This window comes from Ovis canadensis, chromosome 2, assembly GCF_042477335.2.
Source record: "Ovis canadensis isolate MfBH-ARS-UI-01 breed Bighorn chromosome 2, ARS-UI_OviCan_v2, whole genome shotgun sequence".
NCBI lineage: Eukaryota > Metazoa > Chordata > Mammalia > Artiodactyla > Bovidae > Ovis > Ovis canadensis.
The window spans coordinates 164,793,818-164,807,672 of NC_091246.1; the positions used below are offsets into that span (position 1 = coordinate 164,793,818).

General features: G+C 37.4%; 1 long non-coding RNA gene and 1 pseudogene across 1 annotated transcript in view; both read left to right on the forward strand.

Moving 5' to 3' along the window:
• Positions 1-8,355: 8,355 nt before the first annotated feature.
• Positions 8,356-13,855, forward strand: part of LOC138433959 (uncharacterized) — a 78,605-nt gene continuing 73,105 nt past the window's right edge. The window contains exon 1 of the long non-coding RNA XR_011254537.1: positions 8,356-8,440. This is a non-coding gene — a long non-coding RNA (uncharacterized lncRNA). The remainder of the gene's footprint in view (positions 8,441-13,855) is intronic.
• Positions 12,164-13,056, forward strand: LOC138433133 (small ribosomal subunit protein eS4, X isoform-like; annotated as a pseudogene).

The following is a 13,855-nucleotide window of genomic DNA, read 5'->3' on the forward strand; positions in this document are numbered from 1 at the left end:
AAAGTAGTAAAATGGGAAACCTTATCTGCTGGCTCTGTCAATGCTTTTTCAAATAGCACCGTGAGAATGATGAGATAATCATGGAAGATGTGAAAGTAAGGAATGTATATTGAGTTGGTTGAAAAAAAATCGATGATTTGAAAACCGTAGAATGGCTTAAATGTCACTGCTCTAAACCCCAACCCTTCTGAAGGCATTTGTCTCTTTAAACCAGAAGTTAGATGTATTTAGACCAGAGAGAAAGCTCTTAGGGTTATTTCCCTACCCTACAGTAAACTAAGGCGGTGACACCTCCTGAGAATAAGGCTGCACAATGGTAAATTCCTTTCAAAATTGCTGAAATAAATATGGAGTTACTCAGTTTTCTGGATTTGGACTTGTTTGGGTTCCAAGAACCAAGTTCTTTCTGACTGTGCAAAAATGAGGCTTCGGTAAGCCATGAAACTTTTAACACCGATGTTCACGAAAGTCTGCACATATTTGGAGTCTTTTTTGGAGTCAACCACAGGAATATTTTTGAAGCCAGATGACATAATTACCCTCACTTTTTAGTCAACCACACCCAATTATTGAACAACAAAAATGTTATTAGTCATACCGCAAATCCTCTGTACAGCCCAAAGCGGTTTCGATTTATACGTAGCAAAAACTTGGTACACTTTCAAAGGACAAATATCCGACGCCTTATGCATATTCAAAATAATATCCCAAAGTCTAGGAACTCCAACAATTAGAGAGCAATGTCAGTGTTATTTTAATAGTGGCCTCCATGATGACTGCTTTAAATGACTTCACTCATTTGGATGTTTGGCTCTAGAAATGTTTATATAATCAATTTAAGAATCCATCTCATAAAGATAATGGCAATGTATCATTAATTTCAATAGTAATGTTACATTTTGATTATATGTTATTGACTTCTATGATTTTTCTTTCTAATTGAAATATACCTTGTGGTAAAGGACCCAGATCTCACATGTGCAGCCTGAAGAATTTTAGCACATGTATTAATATGTTCTTTGTAATGAGCATCAAGGTCAAGACAGAGCATTTCAAGCACCTGACAAAGCTCCCTAGGTTCCCCACTCCAGGCTAACTGACCTGACCTCCAATCACAATAGATAAATTTAGTTTACTTTTGAACTTCATATAAACAGAATTACAGAATTGTACTCTTTTGTGTTGGATTTCTTCATTTAATTTCATATCCAGAGATGCACCCATGGTCTTATGTGTAACACTATTTTGTTCTTTTTCTTGCTTTGAATATTACATTCTATGGTTAGACCACAATGCATTGACCCATTCCACTGTTGGTAGAAGTTTGGATTGTTTATGCTGGGGTCATTATGGATAAAGCTGGAGTGAGCACTCTGATATGTGCCTCTGGGTGGAGCTAAGTCCTCATTTCCATTTGGTATGTTGCTAGGAGACAAATTGCTGTGTCATACCTATTTTAACTTTCATAGGCACCGCCAGAAATATTTTCAAAATGTTTATACTAATTTACACTCTAGTGTTTGTCAAACAACATAAAAGGAAAAACCGTTTAAGCAGTTGACCTCCCTGGATTCATCAGTGTTTCTTTACATAAGCTGTTCTTTTTCTGAAGGAAAGCTTAGAGATATTAAAACAAAATCTCTGCCATATTAGTTTCCTCTTTGCTATCCTGGACCATTTCTAACCCATTGAATTTGTAAAGTCTCTGTCTTCTTTCTTGCTATGTTCTCCAGAGACACAAGGTGATTCCTTTATAGCGCTTTACTGTTGATTTGTGTGTCTTGTATTTGCACTTGGGGTGAACTGCTGGCGAGAGAGTGGGCCATGCTCTCTCCTCTCACCTACTGCCTGTGTGGATAAGACTCTGATCAGCCTCAGAGGCAGAAGGCCATGACTTGCTCTGTGTGTGAGCAGACATGAGACCCAGGAGGTTTGACAAGGATGGTGTGATGTCTTCAACAACATCTCATAAAACTCAGAGAAGTACAGCGACAAATTCAATTCCAAATTCCATGCTCACCACTGCCTGAGCCTCCATATTGTCATCATTCAAGATTTCATCATTAACTTGCCCAGATAATTATCTTTTAGTAAGGTCAACGTTCTAATTCTAGTCAAGAAAACAAAATATTACTGGCAGCTCTTCCCAGCTATATGCTTTAGTGATTCCAGATGTGCAAATCAAAGAGATGTTGGCAACAGTGCACTGTCTAACAAAAAGAAAAAGAAATGTGCAGACTATTTGCTAAACATTTCAAAGACCCTAGAAATCCAGCTGACACCAAAATCAATATTTGCATTTTAATCTTTGCTTAATTGGACCTAATAGAGCCTGTACCAAAGATAAAAGCCGTTTGAAGTTGAACTTATTTTCCCCCCATTATTACTTTTGTCCCTACTACTTTTTTGTAAAACATTTTGGAGGAAGCAGATATTTGACTTAAATTGTTCATTTTCAAAATAAATATCTTTCTTTTCTGGGAACACAGATCAGGAATCCTGTATTGAGAGTTTTGTTTATATTATCTTATTATGTATGGCTTAACAGTTCTTTATTTTTCTTGTAACTTAGTGAAACTGAAGGAAAACAATTGGTACTAATTTGTACTAATTTCACATGTGTGTACTGGATTGAATAACAATACAAAGCTATAATAATTAATATGACATATTAATATATTATACTATTAATATGACAGTCTCAAATTTTAATGTTTAATTTAATACTATATTAACTATAATATTAATGACATAGTTTTAAAAATTTTACCTCATTATAAAATTATAAAAACAATAGTAATAAAATAACACTTCATGTTAAATCAAAACAATAGCCCATGTTAGTTTATACTTTGGCTCTCTGACCATTTCACCCAACTAAAACATGAGACCAGGAAATTTAAGAGGAAACACAGGGCCACTGTGCAGGCTAAATGGACATATCAACAGTCATAACAACCTGCGCTTCTGTAAATGCCGTAGTTTTTTCCTTCAGTTTGACTGAGAGATAATTGATATAGCTCAGTGTATAAATTTAAGATGTACAGCATAATGTTTTGACTTACATACATAGTGAAATAATTACCATGATAATTTTGGTTTAGCATCCTCCTGTGTTTCTCAAAAATTATTTCAGGCTTCCCCTCAGGGCCTATTTACTTTTAATTTACATACAATACTAACCAACTATGCAAAGCAATCAACTTTCAAACTCATGGTAGAAGTGAAACAGTTTGGTGCCACAAAAAAGCATATGGCAATAAGAAATGGTAGTTAATAGCAAAAAAGTAATAGTTACACAAAATAAAAGAGCAATAGCAATTATTATTAATCCTGAAGAAGCATGGCTGCTACAGTCATTTTGTTTAGGGAAAACAGCCTACCTGCCTCAGGTATATCTTTTTGTCTTTTACTCTAGTTAGTGGTGCAGTGCTGGCTCCAGGTGAGGGTAGCTTGAAAGCCCCTGCTCAGGTAGCATCCCAAGGATCCCCTTCTGTCCTTAGGCTTCCCTGGTGTTGCAACCTGACATCAAAAGGAGCTCGTTTGTCATCATTGTGCAAGCAAGTGTGGATTTATCACTTCTGGAGACCTGATGGACTGTAAGCCATTGAGCCTGCATGCAACAACTACTGAAGCCCATGCCTCAGAGCTTGTGTTCTGCAAGATAAGCCACTGCAATGAAAAGCCAGCATAATGCAACCAGAGTGGCCCCTCACACTGCAACTGGAGAATAGTCCATGCAGCAACAAAGACCTAGCACAGTTAAAAAGAAATAAATGATGTTTTTCTAAAAATTGAAAAAAAGAAAAGAAGATATGGATCTAGCAGGGGAACTTAAGAAAACAGGGAAACTGAGAACACTAAATTAAAACTGGTTTTCATCTAGACCAGTGTTTTGCAGCCTGGAAATCATATAATTGTCCTTCAGAGTACATCATGGGGTTAGAGGCAGTTGATACAGACAGGTAGCAGTTTGGGCCCACTTTTTCGCCTTAATAGCATGTTTACTTTCTATTCTAAATGTAGAGGTTCTACCTAAAATTACATTTGAAAGAAGAATTTACTGCTATAAAAATAAAATTTGTGAACCATAATGGGAAATCTTCACATATACCATAGGGATATATCAAAATACTGGGATTCTCCATGTTTTGGTGGTAATTCCCAAATTATTTCTTTGAAGTACCAACAATTTCTAGTCCAACAATAAGCTATTATTCTGTACCTGGCTAACAGGATCTCTGTCATTACATGATAACATCAGAGTCAGATGGGCTATAATATTGTTATAATGTTCTTAAATATTAATATAAATGCACATTTCTTTGGAGTAATGCTATGCCCAGGTTCAGGCTTGGGCCTGGTTTTTTATGACTGTGGGAGTGAAAAAGTTCAGACAAGTAATATTTAAAATTAGCATAACATTCCCACCTGCCCTTTGCTGCCTGCAGTAAGAAGTGTCTTGCAGAGTTATGTCTGTGTCACTGAACTATGCTATACAGATGGGGTTTGATTGGCCTGTAGGCTTAAAGTGCTCAGAAAACACTTCAACAACTGGAGACAGGAAGGTCTCTGTCGTTGAGGGTGGTTATTTGAGGGCAATGCAGTGCAGAATGTGTTTGAACGTCAAGGTTAGAGCTTAGTAATAGGGAAGACAGTCTACAAAATGGAAACTCATTTCTCTAAGCCAGCCTAACAAATCCTTTTGGAGGCCGAGTTCTTTGAATGGCCTTAGAGCTGTTAGAAGACAGACTCTAATGTCATATTGAGTTGTATCAGACTTCAGGCTCATTTATTCTTTGAAAACATTACAGGAATCATAGCTTAAGAACAGGAACAAGCAAAGTTTTCAGATTTTATTCATGCTGGATTTTTTTCCCCCAAGGTCATCTTTCTTACATTTCTTTCCTTTCTTCCTCTTTAACTTACAGCTTTTCTCTAAATCAGGTGAGCCCCTGTTGGATAATTTGTCCTCTAGCAAGATCAATTTGTCTTCCACTGACCTCTGCAGTCAATTATGCTATTTTTAAAAGCTCCTCAAGTTAAACATTTTCAATATCTGCTGATATGTCATGTTATTAAATGAAACCTTCAGATATATAAAATTTTTCTTCTGCTTAAAACAGGAGCATAAACAGCAACAACAAAAATCCCATCCCTCCTCTTTGACAGTGCAGCATCCCCCTCTCAGTTGCTGAGGGAAATACAGCAAAGCCAAGCACAGAGTGTTTGTTCATATCTTGTCCCTGCCTCCACGCTCCAGGGTTTCATGTACATTGGAGTCATCAAGGACTGGGGGTAGGAAATCCTAACAAGTGAGGAGAAATTAATTTGGACTACTAAAATTTACTCCCCAAAATGAAAAAAAAAATAGCTGAAAGAGAAAAGGCTATATCAATAAGAAGCATGTCATAAGTGGTGTGAATAAGGAGAGAGGCAAGAAGTAGTTGTCACCTTAGATGAGTGAGTTAGGAGGCAGAGGATGGAGGAGTAAGGAAAGAGAAAAATTCCACCAGTGCACGGGAGTCCAGGCTGAAGAAGTGGTGCCCTTTCTCTGCATTCATGTTCCCTAATCCCCTTGCCAGTGCTCAAATTCTGCATTTTATTAAAATGCAGATCTGATTCCATGGGCCTGAAGTGGGGCCTGCAATTCTGCATTTTTAACTCATTCCCAACTTGATGCTGCAAACCTAGGGACCAAACGTGGAGTCACGAGTTTGAACAACCACTGTTCCTCAGAGAGAGTCTGGAAATAAACCCACACACCTACAGTCAATTAACCTCCAACAAAAGAGGCAAGAATACACAATGGGAAAAACACCATCTCTTCAGCAAGTAGTGATGGGAACATTGGACAACCACATGTAAACCAACAGAAGTTAGGACACACCCTCACACCATACACAAAAATAAATTCAAAATGTCTTAAACACTTAAATATAAGACACAATACCATAAAACTCCTAGAAGAGAATATAGGCAGAACATTCTCTGACATAAATCATACCACTGTTTTCTTAGGTCAGTCTCCTGAGGCAATAAACAAAAGCAAAAATAAACAAATGGGACCTAATCAAACTTACAAGCTTTTGTACTGCAAAGGAAACCATAAACAAAATGAAAAGACAGAGGACAGACTGGGAGGAAGTATTTGCAAATGATGCCACTGACAAGGGCTTAATTCCCAAAATGTACAAACAACTCATATTACTCAACAACAAAAAAACAAATAGCCCAATCAAAGAATGGGCAGATGCAAGCAAACATTTCTTCAAAGAAGAGACACAGATGACCAACAGGCACATGAGAAGATGTTCAACATCACTAATAATTAGAGAAATGCAAATCATAACTACAACAAGGTGCCACCTCATACTGGTCAGAATGACCATCATTTAAAAATCAGCAAATAACAAATTCTGGCAAGCATGTGGAGAAAAGGGAACCTCCTACTATGTTGGTAGGAATGTAAATTGGTGCAGCCACTATGGAAAACTGTATGGAGATTACTCAAATAAAACTAAAATTATAATTGCCATATGATCCAGGAGTTCCACTTCTGGGAATATATCCGGATAAAACTATAATTCAAAAAGATACATGCATCCCTATGTTCATAGCAGCACTATTCACAATAGCCAAGACATGGAAACAACTTAAATGTTGTTTCTTTCTTTTTTAATATAAATTTCTTTATTTTAATTGGAGGTTAATTACTTTACAATATTGTATTGGTTTAAATGTTGTTTCAATTCATCCACTGAGAGATGAACGAATGAAGAAGATATGATACATATATACAATGGAATAACAGCCATAACAAGATGTAAATAATGCCATTTGCAACAACATGGATGTAACTGGAGATTATTATACTCAATTCAGTTCACTCAGTCGTGTCCGACTCTTTGCGACCCCGTGAATCGCAGCATGCCAGGCCTCCCTGTCCATCACCAACTCCCAGAGTTCACTCAGACTCGCGTCCATCGAGTCAGTGATGCCATCCAGCCATCTCATCCTCTGTCGTCCCCTTCTTCTCCTGCCCCTAATCCCTCCCAGCATCAAGGTCTTTTCCAATGAGTCAACTCTTCACATGAGGTGGCCAAAGGACTGGAGTTTCAGCTTTAGCATCATTCCTTCCAAAGATATCCCAGGGTTGATCTCCTTCAGAATGGACTGGTTGGATCTCCTTGCAGTCCAAGGGACTCTCAAGAGTCTTCTCCAACATCACACTTCAAAAGCATCAATTCTTTGGCACTCAGATTTCTTCACAGTCCAACTCTCACATCCATACATGACCACTGGATTATTATACTATGTGAAGTAAATCAGAAGGATAAAAACAAATACCGTAAGACATCACTTACATATGGAATCTAAAATATGATACAAATGAACCTATCAGGTGGCACTAGTGATAAAGAACCAGGCTGCCAATGCAGGAGACACAAGAGACACAGGTTTGAGCCCTGAGTCAGGAAGATCCCCTGGAGAAGAAAATGGCAACCCACTCCAGCACTCTTGCCTGGGAAACCCCATGGACAGAGGAGCCTGGCAGGCTATAGTCCATGGGGTTCACAAAGAGTCGGACATGACTGAAGTGACTTCAGTTTGGTTCAGTCACTTCCGTCCAACTCTTTGAAGACCCCATGGACTGCAACACACCAGGCTTCCCTGTCCATCACCAGCTCCTTGAGCCTACGCAAACTCATGTCCATCACATCAGTGATGCCATCCTACCATCTCATCCTCTGTCATCCCCTTCTCCTCCTGCCTTCAATCTTTCCCAGCATCAGGATCTTTTCAAATGAGTCATTTCTTCACATCAGGTGGCCAAAGTACCGGAGCTTCAGCTTCAGCATCAGTCCTTCCAGTGAATATTCAGGACTGATTTCCTTTAGGATGGATTGGTTGGATCTCCTTGCAGTCCAAGGGACTCTCAAGAGTCTTCTCCAACACCACAGTTCAAAAGCATCAATTCTTTGGTGCTCAGCTTTCCTTATGGTCCAACTCTCACATCTATATATGACAACTGGAAAAACCATATCTTTGACTAGAAGGACCTTTGTCGGCAAAGTAATGTCTCTGCTTTTTATTTGCCATCTAGGTTGGTCATAGCTTTTCTTCAAGGAGCAAACGTCTTTTAATTTCATGGCTGCAGTCACCATCTGCAGTGATTTTGGAGCCCCCCAAAATAAAATCTGCCACTGTTTCCACTGTTTCTCCATCTATTTGCCAGGAAGTGATGGGACCGGATGCCATGATCTTAGCTTTTAAATGTTGAGTTTTAAGCCAGATTTTTCACTCTCCTCTTTCACTTTCATCAAGAGGCTCTTCAGTTCCTCTTCGCTTTCTGCCATCCGGGTGGTATCCTGTGCATATCTGAGGCTATTGATATTTCTCCTAGCAGTCTTCCCATGAAGCAGAAGCAGACTCACAGGTAGAGTACACACTTGTGGTTGCCAGTGGGGAGAGGGAGTGGGGAGGAATGCATTGGGAGTCTGGAATTTGTAAATGCAACTACTACATATAGAATGGATAAATAACAAGATCTTATTGTATAGTACAGGGAGTTATATTCAATATCTCGTGATTTACCATAATGGAAAAGAGTATGAAACAGAATCTATATATATGTGTACATTCTTTTTCAGTGTATATATCCGTATAACTGAATCACTTGGTTGTACAGCAGAAATTAACACATTGTAAATCAACTATACTTCAGAAAAATAAATTAAAAACAAACATACCACCCTCACCCCCCAAAAACAACCATTGTTCCTAATCTCTTGAATGTTCCTCCAGAGGCAATCACTGAACATATAGTCATAACATACACAAGGTTTTTTTTTTTTTCATACACAAGTATTTAAGAAGACATAATACTTTACTGTGTCAGCCAGCATTTACCAGAGAAAAAGAACCCACAGAAGTCACTTTATATCTAGGGGTGTGGGGGAGGGTGAGATTTTTAAGAAATTGGTTCACCCAGTTGTGGGAATTGCAAATCTGAAATTTATAGAGCAGGCTGGATATTATATTACTGTCTTAAAGAAGAGTTTCTTCTATAGGAAAGCAGTTTTACTCTTAAAGCCTTTGATTGATTAGATAAGATCCACCTACATTATCAAGGGTGATGTATTTTATTTAAAGTTAACTAATTACAATCGTTAATTCTGTTTACAAATATCTTCAGAGCAATAACTAGGTTAGTGTTTGAACAAACAACTTGCAGGCCATGATCTGGCCAGGCTGACATGTGACATTAGCTTTCACACATGCTACATAATTTTCAGCAGATTTTTTTCTCCCTCCCTTAAAATGTCTCGGAAATCATTCCTTCTTAATAGCAAGATTGTATTCTATCATATGAATGCATTATAATCATACAAGTAGTCTTTTATTTTTGATATTTTACTCTTCACTATTACAAAATGCTGCTGTGAACATTTTAGAAAAAATGTCTTTAACTACAAATATGAATATATCTGCAATTTAAATACTTAGGTCTAAAAATACTCGTCAAGGAGTGTGTAAAGTTTTAATTTTCATAGAAATTAACCATTTTTGAAAAATACTTTGCTGATTAATACCTTTAATAAAAATGGGTAAGAATTTGTTTTCACACATTCTCAATGACATTATACTACAAAATATTTTCAGCTTTACCATTCAGGTACATGAAAATGTTCCTTCAAGTTTTATTTTGTGGATGATCATTATTTTTATGTTTTGAAGTTATTAGTAATTTCATTTCTTCTGTTTCTCCTGCCCATATTTCTGAGGTCATTAGTATTTTTTATTATTGATTTACTAGAATTCAATATATCTTATGACTATTAGCCATTTGTGTATATATATATATATACACACACACACTATATATAGTATGTATATATATATACACTATATATATAGTGTATATATATATATACATACTATATATACATATATACATATTGTGTGTATATATATACACAAATACACAAATATTTTTTTCCTGGTGTGTTGTCTCTTAACTTCATTTGTGTTATTTTTAACTATGCAAATATTTTCATTTCAATGCACAGCTATTTATCTTTAATTTTATGGCTTCTGGATTTTGTGTCCAAACTTTCCCTCTAAGAAAATATAAAATTTTTTTCCTATATTTTCTTCCATACTTGTATGGTATCTCATCTTGTCTTAAAATCTTTGACCATTTTATTTATTCTGGTGTAAAGAGTGTAATAGAGATAAACTCCTCATTCTCATTCTTCTGGCTAGTCAGTTGTTCAAAATCCGTTTGTTTGATAATCTACTTTTTATCACATATTAAATTCCACTATGTATTGACTCTATCTGTAAAATATCTATCCTTAAAAATCTATTACATAAATATTTATGACTTTTTCTATAATACATCTAATACTCCTAATAGAGCTAGTGCCCCTCAGAATTCTTATACTTTGAAACTTTTCTACCTAGTCTTCTAATTTAAATCAGTGTTTCCATCATCAAAAATTATTGTTGGGACTTAGAGAATGAAATTATGGTTGCCAGGGAGAAGGATGGGAAGAAAGAACAGTTAGGGAGTTTGGGATGGACATGTAGACACTGCTGTATTTTAAACAGATAACAAACGAGGACCTAATGTACGGCACAGGGAACTCTGCTCAGTGTTATGTGGCAATCGGGATGGGAGGCGAGTTTGGGGGGAGAATGGATACAAGTGTGTATATGGCTGAGTCCCTCAGCTGTTCACCTGAAACCACTGCAATGTTGTTAATCACATTGTCAATCGGCTTTACCCCAATACAAAATAAAAAGTTAAAAAAATTATTGGGCATATTTTGGTTGACACTGAATTAAAGTTATGAAAATTCATAACTCCCTTAAAATTAAGGGAGAATGTGTATTTCATGCTTTCTCAACAAGGATAATTATAACCTAAAGGAACAAAATCTAGTTTTTGGAGGTCAAAAAATTTACCTTTTTTTTTTTTTTAAAACTCTTTTTCTGTATAAAACACAGATAAATGTAAGGTATATAAACAGATATTTAGTGTATCTCTGATATTAAAATTTAATCAGAAAGGGAGATTAAGAAAAAAATACATCTAAAAAAGTTCCTTTGGAGGCAATATTGTAAATACAGTTGAGAAACACTGTTCTAGCTATACAAAGCTGAGTCTTCTTAGCTAAGAACAGGTCGGTTCTTAATACATACTTAAGCCTTTTAGGTTCAATACGGAATTTAAACATTTTCTTCAAATATATCTGGCCATTTATTTCCAGGTGGTTTATTTTGACTTAAAATTTAATTTGAGGACGATCTTGTCAGAATTTCTCATTGCAATGGTGTTATGGTCATTTTTATCTCATTTTTCAGCATTAATATAATCAGGAAATAATGAAAATTTAGCATCACTTTCTAATCTGTATACTTCTTATTATTCTATTTGCTTTAATATGTTCATTCTGTATGTGCTTCACTGATACAGAAAACCATCTCAGGAACAATAAAGAAATGTATAAAATACTTTTAAAATAATGTACATTATACATTATATATATGTATTATATATATTTAGTAACTGTATACATAAATATTCATTGAATATTAATATATGCCACAGGCACCTTGAAGTGTTTTTGCTTTACTTTATTTGAAGCACTAAACTCTGAGTTCAGAAGCCATTCTCCTTTTCAGAGAGAAAGATAGACTCCCGGCATTCACAAGGGTTATATCCCAAGAAACCTGCAAATTTCTAAATCTGCAAACAATTCTATTATTTTCCTTAAGAAGAGCACATGCAACAACAACGAGATAACAAAACTGTGGTACCAAGATGGGGACACAGGGCATTCAACCATGTATTTCAACAAAAATGACAAATGATTGCGTTCCATGACGCAAATCAGCAAACAGTAGGAACAGTGGTTGTCAGATCCAGGATCTCCTACATACTAGAATCTTCTTGCAATGTGACAGAACAAGGCACGAGGTTATTTCTAAAGTAGGTCCACTGGTTTAGGCTTAAGAGGAACTTAATTCTTGTGAATGAGCATCCCAAGTAACTAATCACATCCACATTCCCGGGTAACATTGTTCCCAGCAAGCAGCCTGGGGGCGGCATTTAACTGAGACTCTAGTGTATCGGGTTTCCCAGGTGGCTCAGATGGTAAAGAATCTGCCTGCAGCTCTTTTCGTGCCTAGCGCAGCCAAGGCTCGGGGTCCCAAGAAGCACCTGAAACGCGTAGCAGCTCCAAAACATTGGATGCTGGATAAACTGACTGGTGTGTTTGCCCCTCGTCCATCTACCGACCCCTACAAGCTAAGGGAATGTCTCCCCCTAATCATTTTCCTAAGGAATAGACTTAAGTATGCCTTAACTGGAGATGAAGTAAAGAAGATTTGCATGCAGCGTTTCATTAAGATCGATGGCAAAGTCCGCACAGATATAACCTACCCTGCTGGTTTTATGGATGTCATCAGCATTGATAAGACTGGAGAGAATTTTCGTTTGATCTATGACACCAAGGGTCGCTTTGCTGTTCATCGTATTACACCTGAGGAGGCCAAGTATAAATTGTGCAAAGTAAGAAAGATATTTGTGGGAACAAAAGGAATCCCTCATCTGGTAACCCATGATGCTCATACCATCCGTTACCCTGATCCCCTCATCAAGGTGAATGATACAAGATTACTGATTTCATCAAATTTGACACTGGTAACCCGTGCATGGTGACTGGAGGTGCTAACCTGGGAAGAATTGGTGTGATTACAAACTGGAAGAGACATCCAGGTTCTTTTGATGTAGTTCATGTGAAAGATGCAAACGGCAACAGCTTTGCCACTCAGCTCTGGAACATTTTCTTTATTGGCAAAGGCAACAAACCATGGATCTCTCTTCCCCGTGGAAAGGGTATTCGCCTTACCATTGCTGAGGAGAGAGATAAGAGATTGGCAGCCAAAGACAGCAGTGGATAAAACGATCGCTATGTGATGTGATTGGAAAGGTCTTTGTAATTAAAGATAATACCAAGTGAAAAAAAAAAAAAAAAAAGAAAAGAATCTGCCTGCAATGCAGGAGACCTGGGTTCAATCCCTGATTTGGGAAGATCCCCTGAGGAAGGGCATGACAACCCACTCCAGTATTCTTGCCTGGAGAATTCCATAGACAGAGGAGCCTGGTGGGCTACAGTCCATGAGTTCGCAAAGAGTCAAACACAACTGAGCAACTAACACTAGTGCATTATTATAAAGTGGAAAAGAAGTAAAACGCTAAATGGACTCACTTTCTAAAACTTCTCAGAGTAAAACATTTGACTCGATGCCAAACATCCAGATGAAAACTGAAGAAAAATAAAGACAACTCTCCAGATGTCTTCCTTTAGGAAATATATAGGGATCACTCTTCTTGTTCTTTCTTTTTGGGGGAATAACTCAAGCAGCAGAAGAAAACAAGGACCAGAGGACATATCAGGGTCATTAAAGGGCATGCTAACCTCTTACAGGAAAACAGCACACATGACAGTGAGTGGCCAGGACAGCACGAGATGATCACCACACCCCCAAATTACTCACCCGTCTCTGCATCTGTGATTTCAGCCTTTTACCTCATAAAACCTGTATTTCCTCTTACGGCAAACAGATTGGACTTTCCAGCCTCTTGAATTTGAGCCGGTGGGACATGAGCAGATACCATTCATGCAGAAGTTTGCAATGGCTTGTGTAGTTAGAAGACGTACCCATTGCAGTCATGCTGCACCATGAGAGAAGCCACTCGGGTAGCCCACTGGTCCAGGGAAGAGGAGAACCTTGCAGAGTAAATCCAGCCCCAACTTAAAGCCACACCCAGCCTCAATCA